We start from the raw sequence: 9,018 nt of genomic DNA, 5'->3' as shown, positions 1-9,018 counted from the left end.
TTTAATTGCCATAATTTCTGTCATTCTGATGTGAACTGCTCAGAAATGACATTTATACTTCATCACAAATAATAAGAATATAAGGCTTTATATTGACTCAGAAAAGGGGTTACATTTTTGTGACTTTATCATATTACTTCTATTAATTGATTCTTAGTAAAAGTATTGAAAAATAATTTGGAAAGTAAGTAATTAATGTTAAGGTAAAACATGAAAAAAAAAATTATCTTTTCTTGATTTGTCAAAAATGACAACCAAAATTAAAAATTAAATTAGAAAAATAGTAACAAGTAAATCTAAATTGAGGGAGTATGAGTTAGTTTCCTTTTTAGTCAATTCCAAAAGAAAGACTTAATTCCATATTTAATAAAAACTTAACTTTAAAATGTCTACGGTAGCCGTAATAAAATAATTTATAGCCACAAAAATATTTATGACTTATTTTAGTGTAACGACCTAAAAATTTGATGAAATATGTGAAATTTATGATTTTATATGATTTGACTATTTTACCTCTCTCCGTAGCTGTATTATGGTATTTTTGGGGTGTGGGAGTGATTGACATGATTTTCAATGCATTTTGGTATCATTTATGCAATATTGTGGTTTGATGGCTTCGAGAGCCTTATTTTGAACTTATGTGGATATCTTTTGATCCGTGCGATGGATGGCCGAACGTACTGTGCCAAAGCTTCGGAATATAGATTTTAGGCTAGGTAGACCTTTGGTTCGGGTCCCGATGCACCCGAACTCATTTCGACCTATTGGTCAGAAAGTTGAAAAATTGGAAATATGGGTGTGGGACCCACATTTAATCAAAACGAACTCGAATGGAAAATTAGACTTCGCCAACAAGTCCGAAACATTGATTTTAGGGTGTTAGCATATTTGGTATGATTTTACAAATTTTAAATCTCATTTCGACCCTCGATTTGGAAAATTCTAATTTCGGATTTTGGGGGTCAAATTTATGAAAACGATATTTTTTTAAAAATATGATATCGCCAATGCATCCAAAACGTCGAATTTAGTATGGTTGCATAATTTGTTTGTATACATCGGACTCTGAATGAATCCCGGGCATCTTATCGAAGTGTGGGTTGAACTTTAAAAAGAAAGAAAAACTGCTGGTGCAGATTTTTCTGCTATAAATATAGCAGATTTTTCACTTTTTGATCTATTTTGCCCATTTTTTCTCTTGCCTCTTGAGAGTTAAACCCAAAAATAGTGTAGGAGCTTAAAAGTAAAGTTTGTGGGAGCTTGGGAAGCTATATTAATACATTTTTCATGTTTTTATTACAGATTAAAGGTAAGAATTCACCCATTTCTTAGTAATTTCTTGATTAATTTCTCAAAACTTCAAAAATTTTACGGCATGAGTTTAAACCCAAATTTCACTCTTTTTCACTTGAATAATATTTTTATCTTATAATTACTAGTTTTTCATCAATTTAACCTTAAAAATAACTCCGATTCTTGATTTTAACCCAAATTTCAAAGATTTTATCCGGTAAAACTAAAAATAATTTTTCTTCGATTTGAACCCCATTTTTTTTATTTGATTTAACTTGGGTTTTCAGCTGTAGGTTCCTAAAAATATGGAAAATATGGTTTTGAAGTAAAATTCCAGTTTTTCTCTCCTTTTTTGAAAACCCTTTTTAGGGGTCCGTTTTAATCTCGAACCAAAAGTAGTCAATATGGGTGTCATTGGTTTCGTTTTGACGCATATATTTCATATTTGATGTTTTTAGTGGAGTTTGAGATTTTTCGTAAAAAGTAAGGTCGCGGGTTCAAGTGTAACGGACTGGTTTTGACTTTCGAGGTAGGTTATGACTTAACTCTTCAGACTGGGCTGGGTAGTAAATGATGGTATAAAATGAAGTTAAGGGTGAGAACTAATCATGAAAAATGGTTATCTATGTGTTGTTCCCGTGTGGGGGCTTATATGTGATTAATTGTTGAAATTGAGATATTATATGATATGTGTGACTGTGTTGGGTCCTATATGATATTGATAGCCTTGAGTACATATGAATAATTGTATTGTGTTGTTAAAATGCTAATGTGGTACCATTGGTGTATTGTGATTATATTCATACTTTATTAGCAAATGAGACATGTGAAAATTTATGGATGATACGAAAATAATGAGCGAATATTGACGAATGTGATTGTGAAAATATATAATTGTTGGTTGGTTGTGGAAATATATTATGCGATTGTTTGCGTAAATACTCATTGTGATTGGTTATGAGCATTACATCTTCATATCTTACTCATTCACGAAACATTGGTACCACCGTAGCAACATCTGAGAAACAATGGTAACACCTTTTTAAAAAATATCTTAACACCTTATAATATCCTTTCCAAGGGATGTGCTGGAAAGTAGATATGAGATATGTGGATTGTATACGGGTTGACGAACCCACCATGGGTCCTGCGTTGGGACGCTTACCTCCGTAGGTGTATACGGGGATTGTGCGATGATCTCGAAGGTTGTGCAATGACCTCGTGCATTATCTCATCATCATCATATACTTACTTTATTGTGTTATGCTTTGTTGTATTGGCATATTGACTTGTCATCTATGTATTTATCGTATCTTCTTTTACTTGTATTTGATGATCTTGTATATGAATGTTCCCCTTGTTTTTTTATATGTGGATATAATACATACTTTTGTTCTATCTTGGTGTGATGTTGCAATATATGTGAGATATATTAGAATTGTTAGTGCAAGCGGTGTGGGCTACCGTTGTGGGATATTTTCTAATTGCAGGTGACGTGCCCTTAGTGTATATTTTGTATGCTTTATTTACTACTTTACTTAGTCGGCCTATGATACCTAATGAGTACAAGTGGACCGTACTCATGCCTATTACGCCCTTTCGATGTAGGCCCTAGCTCAAGTGCGCCTCAACTTGCTTGACTCAGACGATTGTTGGAGCTTCCAAGGTAGCGGTTGCACATTCATGCGTTCGAAGTTTATCTCTATATTTTTATAGTAGTTATGTCTTTATTAGTATTCGGAGACAAATATTATTTATTTGTGGTTATTTTTCTGATGCATTTGACTCTTGAATTGTATTAGTAGTTCTTACACTATTGACACCTGGTTTTGGGCATGATTGGTATTTTGGATAAGTTCTTTTCACATTGTTATGATTACTTATATGTTCAACTTCATTCTAGAAGCCTTATCGTGGGATATTTTTGTTTTTTTCTCTTTTTGTATTAGTTTGGGTGATAGGCTTGCTTGTCAAGGTACGCCGCGACAAGTGCCATCATGACCCTCATTTTTGGGTCATGACAAATTAATATCAGAGCCAGGTTTCATTGGTCTCGATGGTGTAAGAACGGGATGTCTAACAGAGTCTCATGGATCGATACGTAGAAGTCCGTATCAATCTTCGAAATTCTATAGGACGCCTTTAGGAAACTTTACTTATTTTATTCTTTATCATGCGAAGTTCTTTCATACCTTTTATTTTGAGTTGTGTTTCACTCTTTCTGCGTGAATAGTGTGGCTTATACTACATAACAGTTTAGAGATACTGTGAGAAATTAGTGGATATCATTTGTCGGTTGTAGGCTTGTTGATGTTACTGAGTCGTCATGGGATCAGTTTGTTGATACCTTTTTGGAGAATTTGTGCCTTTCAGTTTGAGAGATTGTATGTGGGACGAGTTTGATCATTTGGAGCAGGGCTCCATGACAATTTTTGAGTATAAGGCATACTTTCATGCCTTTTCCAAATATTCCTATGATAGCATTTCCTCTGAGTTTGAGAAAATTCAAAAGTTTGTAAAGGGTTTGGTTGTCTCCCTTCAGTTGGCTACATCTCAGATGCTTGTGCTTGGAGCCAATCTTTAGAGTATTATGAATGATGCTAAGATGACAGAGGGTACTATTTATGCATCTTAGGGAGGCGCCAAGAGGGTGTGTCATTTTGGTGAGTTCAGGAGTCAGACCTATCGAGGTAGAGATTTTAGAGGTTCTTATAGATGTCATGGTAGGATAGTGTAGGTGATTTTATAGATTTCAGTTGGTGAATCTTCTAGTTTAACAGTTTAGGGTGGTTATTCAGGCTCAATTGTACTTTTTTTATTGAGACTAGTCGTAGAGGTTGCTATATGTGTGATGAGATTGGCCATGTGGCCAAGGACCATTTTCGGCGTATGTTTAGAGCTACTCTTATTTCAGCGGTGAGAGGTAGGGGTTCTACCAAAGGTGCAAGAGGTAGAGATGGTAGAGCCCGTGTTGGTGGTCGTGGGGCTACAACCAGTTGGTAGTCATGGATAGTGTTATGCTATACCACCTAGACCTGAGGTAGAGGCCTTTGATGTTATGATTACAGGTATCTTCCTTATTTATTTCAGACCTGTATTTGTATTATTTGATCTCGGATGGACTTGCTCCTATGTATCTTGTATCTGTATATTTTGCTTCGGGCTTTCATTCTGTTAGTAAGCCTCTTGCCATTCCTATTCGTGTATCTACCCCGGTAGGTGATTCTTTAGTGGTGGATTGGGCATACCGATCTTATGTTGTGAATTTTGTCAGGCATGAGATTTTGGTAGATTTGCTTGTATTAGATATGGTCAATTTTGATGTTATTTTAAGTATGAATTAGTTGGCTCCTTATCATGTTGTCTTAGATTATTTTGCTAGACTGTGACTTTAGCTTCGTCGGATGTGCCAAGGATAGCTTGGAAGGGTATACTTTATTCGGGTCCTAAGAGGGTCATAACTTATGTTCAGGCTCGTAAATTGGTTGAGAAGAGATGTTTATCTCACTTGGCCCATATTCGTGACACAAGTGTTGTTTTGCCTCCTTCCTTGGATTCTGTCCGTGTTGTCTGGGAGTTTATAGATGTGTTCCCTATGAACTTTCCTAGTATGCCTTTGGATCGAGATATTGATTTTATTACTGATTTTAAGTTAGGCATCAAACCCATTTCTATTCCTCTTTATAGGATGGCCCAAGTAGAGCTGAAAGAACTGAAGGATCAGTTACAGGAGTTGATGGATAAGGGATTTATTCGACCTAGTATTTCACCTTGGGGTGCGCCTGTCTTATTTGTGAAGATAAAAGATGGGTCTAAATAGATGTGAATTGATTATCGATAGTTGATAAGGTGACAGTTAAGAATAAGTATCCTCTTTCTCGCATTTATGATTTATTTAATCAGCTTCAGGGTGCTGCGGTATTTTTGAAGATTGATTTGTGGTCTGGTTATCACCAGTTGAGGATTAGAGCTTTGGATATTCTGAAAATAGCTTTTCAGAATTAATATGATCATTATGAGTTCTTGGTCATGTCCTTTGGGTTGACCAATGCCCCTGCCCGTTCATGGAGTTGAGGAACCGGGTGTTTTAATCATATCTTGACTCCTTTGTTATTGTATTTATAGATGATATCTTAGTCTATTCCAAGAGTGAGGTTAAGCATGAGAAACATTTGTGGATTATGCTACAGAGATTGAGGGATGAGAAGTTGTATGCAAAGTTTTCTAAGTGCGAGGTTTGGTTGAAGTTTCTTTCTTTCTTGGATCATGTGGTGACTAAGGAGGGTATTATGGCTGATCCAGCCAAGGTTGTAGCAGTTTTTGATTGGGATAGACCTACTCCACCCACTGAGATTCAGAGTTTTATTGGCTTGGCCGGGTATTATTAGTGTCTTGTTGAGGATTTTACTTTCATTGCAGCTCTGTCGACCAAGTTGACTCAGAAAAATATTTCCTTTCAGCAGTATGATATTGTGAGGCGAGCCTTCAAAAGTTTAAGGATTTGTTGACTTCAGCTCCTATATTAGCTTTGCCCAAGGAGGGCGTGGACTTTATTGTCTTTTGTGATGCTTCAGGTTTTGGGTTAAGTGTTGTGTTGATGTAGGAGGGCAAGGTAATTGCGTATGCATCTCGACAATTGAAGCCTCATGAGAGAAATTATCCTACCTATGATTTGGGGTTGTGGATAGTTGTGTTTGCCTTAAAGTTGTGGAGGCACTACTTAGATGGAGTCTATTAGGAGATCTTTTCAGATCATCGTAGTCTTTAGTACCTCTTTATCCAGTGATATCTTCATATGAGGCAGCGCCGTTGGCTTGAGTTACTTAAGGATTATGACTTGACTATTCTCTACCATTCGGGCAAGGGTAATGTGGTTGCCTATGCCTTGAGCTGAAAGTCAACTAACATAGGTAGCTTGGCGCATCTTTTGACCCAGGAGAGGCTTTTGACCTTAGAGATTCAATTTTTAGCTAACCAGATGGTTAGGCTTGATATTTTGACACCAGGGCATATTTTGGCACTAGTGGATGCTAGATCTTTTTTGATGGAGCAGATTCGAGCACATTGGTTTGATGATATTGGATAGAGGTTGATTCAAGATAAAGTGTTAACTGGGGAGAATAAGGAAGCCTCACTTGATTTAGATGGAGTTATGAGAATTGAGGGCTGAGTTTGTGTACCGAGAGTGGTGATTGGATTAGGTTAATCTTGGAGAAGGCCCATTGTTCTAGATATTCTATCCATCTAATTGTAACTAAGATGTATCATAATTTGAGATAGCACTACTCGTGGAGTGGTATGAGGTGAGATATAACGGATTTTGTAGCTCGTTGCCTATGTTGTTAGCAGGTGAAGGCCGAGCATATGAGACTTGGTGGATTGCTTTAGAGGTTACCCATTTTTGAGTGGAAGTGGAACGGATCACTATGGACTTTGTGACTGGTTTTTCTCACACATCTCATATTCTGATAGTGTTTGGGTCATCGTGGATTGATTGACCAAGTTAGCTTATTTTATTCTGGTTCAAGTATTATTCAGTGCTGAGAGGTTAACCCATATCTTCATTCATAAGATTATTCGTTTGTATGATGTGCCGGTGTCTATTATTTCAAATCGAGGTTTTGTGTTTACATCTCACTTTTGGAAGACTTTTCAGGATGAGTTGGGTACTCAGGTTGATCTTAACATAGCATTTCACCCCCAGACTGATAGCTAGTCAGAGTGGACTATTCAGGTTTTGGAGGATATGCTTCATGCGTGCGAGATGGATTTTGGTTGCCAGTGGGAACAACATTTGGCTTTAGCAGAGTTTGCATATAGTAATAGCTACCACTCCAATATTGATATGGCTCCTTTTGAAGCATTTTATGGTAGGCGTTTTGGCTTTCCAGTAGGTTGGTTCGATATTTCAGAGGTAAGACGTCGAGGTGCGTACTTGCTTCGTGAGTCATTGGATAGAGGCCGGGTCATTCAGGATAGACTTAGAGCAGTTCAGAGTAGGCAGAAGTGTTATACTGATCATAGACTTTGTGCCTTAAGATTTGGTGTTGGTGATCATATTTTCCTTTGAGTTTCACTCATGAAGGGTGTGATGAGGTTTAGGAAGAGGGGCAAGCTTGGCCTCAGTATATTGGTCCATTTGAGATTCTTCGAACTGTTGGTGATGTGGCTTATGAGTTGGCTTTTCCCCATGATCTATCAATTGTTTATCCAGCTATATTCCTAATGAGTCTCATATTGTTTGCTGGGAGTCAGTTAAGCTAGATCAGCGGTTATCCTTTGTTGAGGAGCCAGTTTCCATTTTGGCTAGGGATGTCAGATGGTTGCGCTCTAGAGTGATCCATGTGGTTTAGGTCCAGTGGCGACATCGACCTGTAGATGAACCTACTTGGGAGGTTAAGTCTGCTATGTGTAGTCCTTATCCCCATATTTTCATTAATTCAGGTATCTCGTTGCCTTAGTTCGAGGACGAACTAGATTTTTAGTGGTGGATGGTGTAATGACCTAAAAATTTGATGAAATATGTGAAATTTATGATTTTGTGTGATTTGACTATTTCACCCCTCTGTAGTTGCATTATGGCATTTATGATATGATTTTCGATGTATTTTGATAGCATTTATGCAATATTGTGGTTTTTGATGGCTTCGAGAGCCTTATTTTGGACTTATGTGGATATCTTTTGATCCGTGCAATGGATGGCCAAACGGACTACACTAGCAGCTCTGGAATATAGATTTTAGGCTAGGTAGACCTTTGGCTCGGGTCCTGGTGCACCCGATCTCATTTCGACCTATTGGTCGGAAAGTTAGAAAATTAGAAATATGGGTGTGGGACCCACATGTAATCGAAACTATCTCGAATAGAAAATTTGACTTCGCCAGCAGATCCGAAATGTCGATTTTAGGGTGTTATCATGTTTGGTATGATTTTACGGATTTTAAATCTCATTTTGACCCTCGGTTTGGAAAATTATAATTTTGGATTTTGGGGGTCAACTTTGTGAAAATGATATTTTTTTGAAAATCTAATATCGCCAACGCATCTGGAACGTCAAATTTAGAATGGTTGAATAGTTCATTTACATATATCGGACTCTAAATGAATCCCGGGCACCCTGTCGAAGTGTGAGTTGAACTTTAAAAAGAAAGAAAAACTGCTGGTGCAGATTTTTTTGCTATAAATATAGCAAATTTTTCACTTTTCGTCTATTTTGCTCATTTTTCATCTTGCCTCTTGAGAGTTAAACCCAAAAATAGTGTGGGAGCTTAAAAGTAAAGTTTGTGGGAGCTTGGGAAGCTAGATTAACACCTTTTTCTTGATTTTATGTAGCACCTTTATTCGTAAGTTACAAATCGCTAATTCAAAGTTGAAAGGGGAATTTTATTAATAGTTAACAGTCAACAATTACAATTGGGTTGTCATTTGGATTATCTATTCAACATCACCATTGATACTTGGAATTAAAGAAAAAGAAGAAAGAGGAAGAAGAAGAAGAAGAAGAAGAAGAAGAAGAAGAAGAAGAAGAAGAAGATGAAGAAGAAGAAGAAAGAGGAAGAAGAAGATTCTATAAGGATTTGGAACGAAGTTCACCAGTAAAATTGATAACCTTCTCTTCCCAAATCTGTTTAAGCTATTTATAGACAGGAATTGACTAAGATGAGCTGGCGCTGAAATGTACTCCACTCAGACTTACAACAGTTCCTTTATCTTTTAACATCCCAA

The sequence above is a fragment of the Capsicum annuum genome, chromosome 11 (genome assembly GCF_002878395.1).
Source record: "Capsicum annuum cultivar UCD-10X-F1 chromosome 11, UCD10Xv1.1, whole genome shotgun sequence".
In the NCBI taxonomy this organism is placed as follows: Eukaryota; Viridiplantae; Streptophyta; class Magnoliopsida; order Solanales; family Solanaceae; genus Capsicum; species Capsicum annuum.
Note: the sequence above shows the minus strand (reverse complement) of the source record.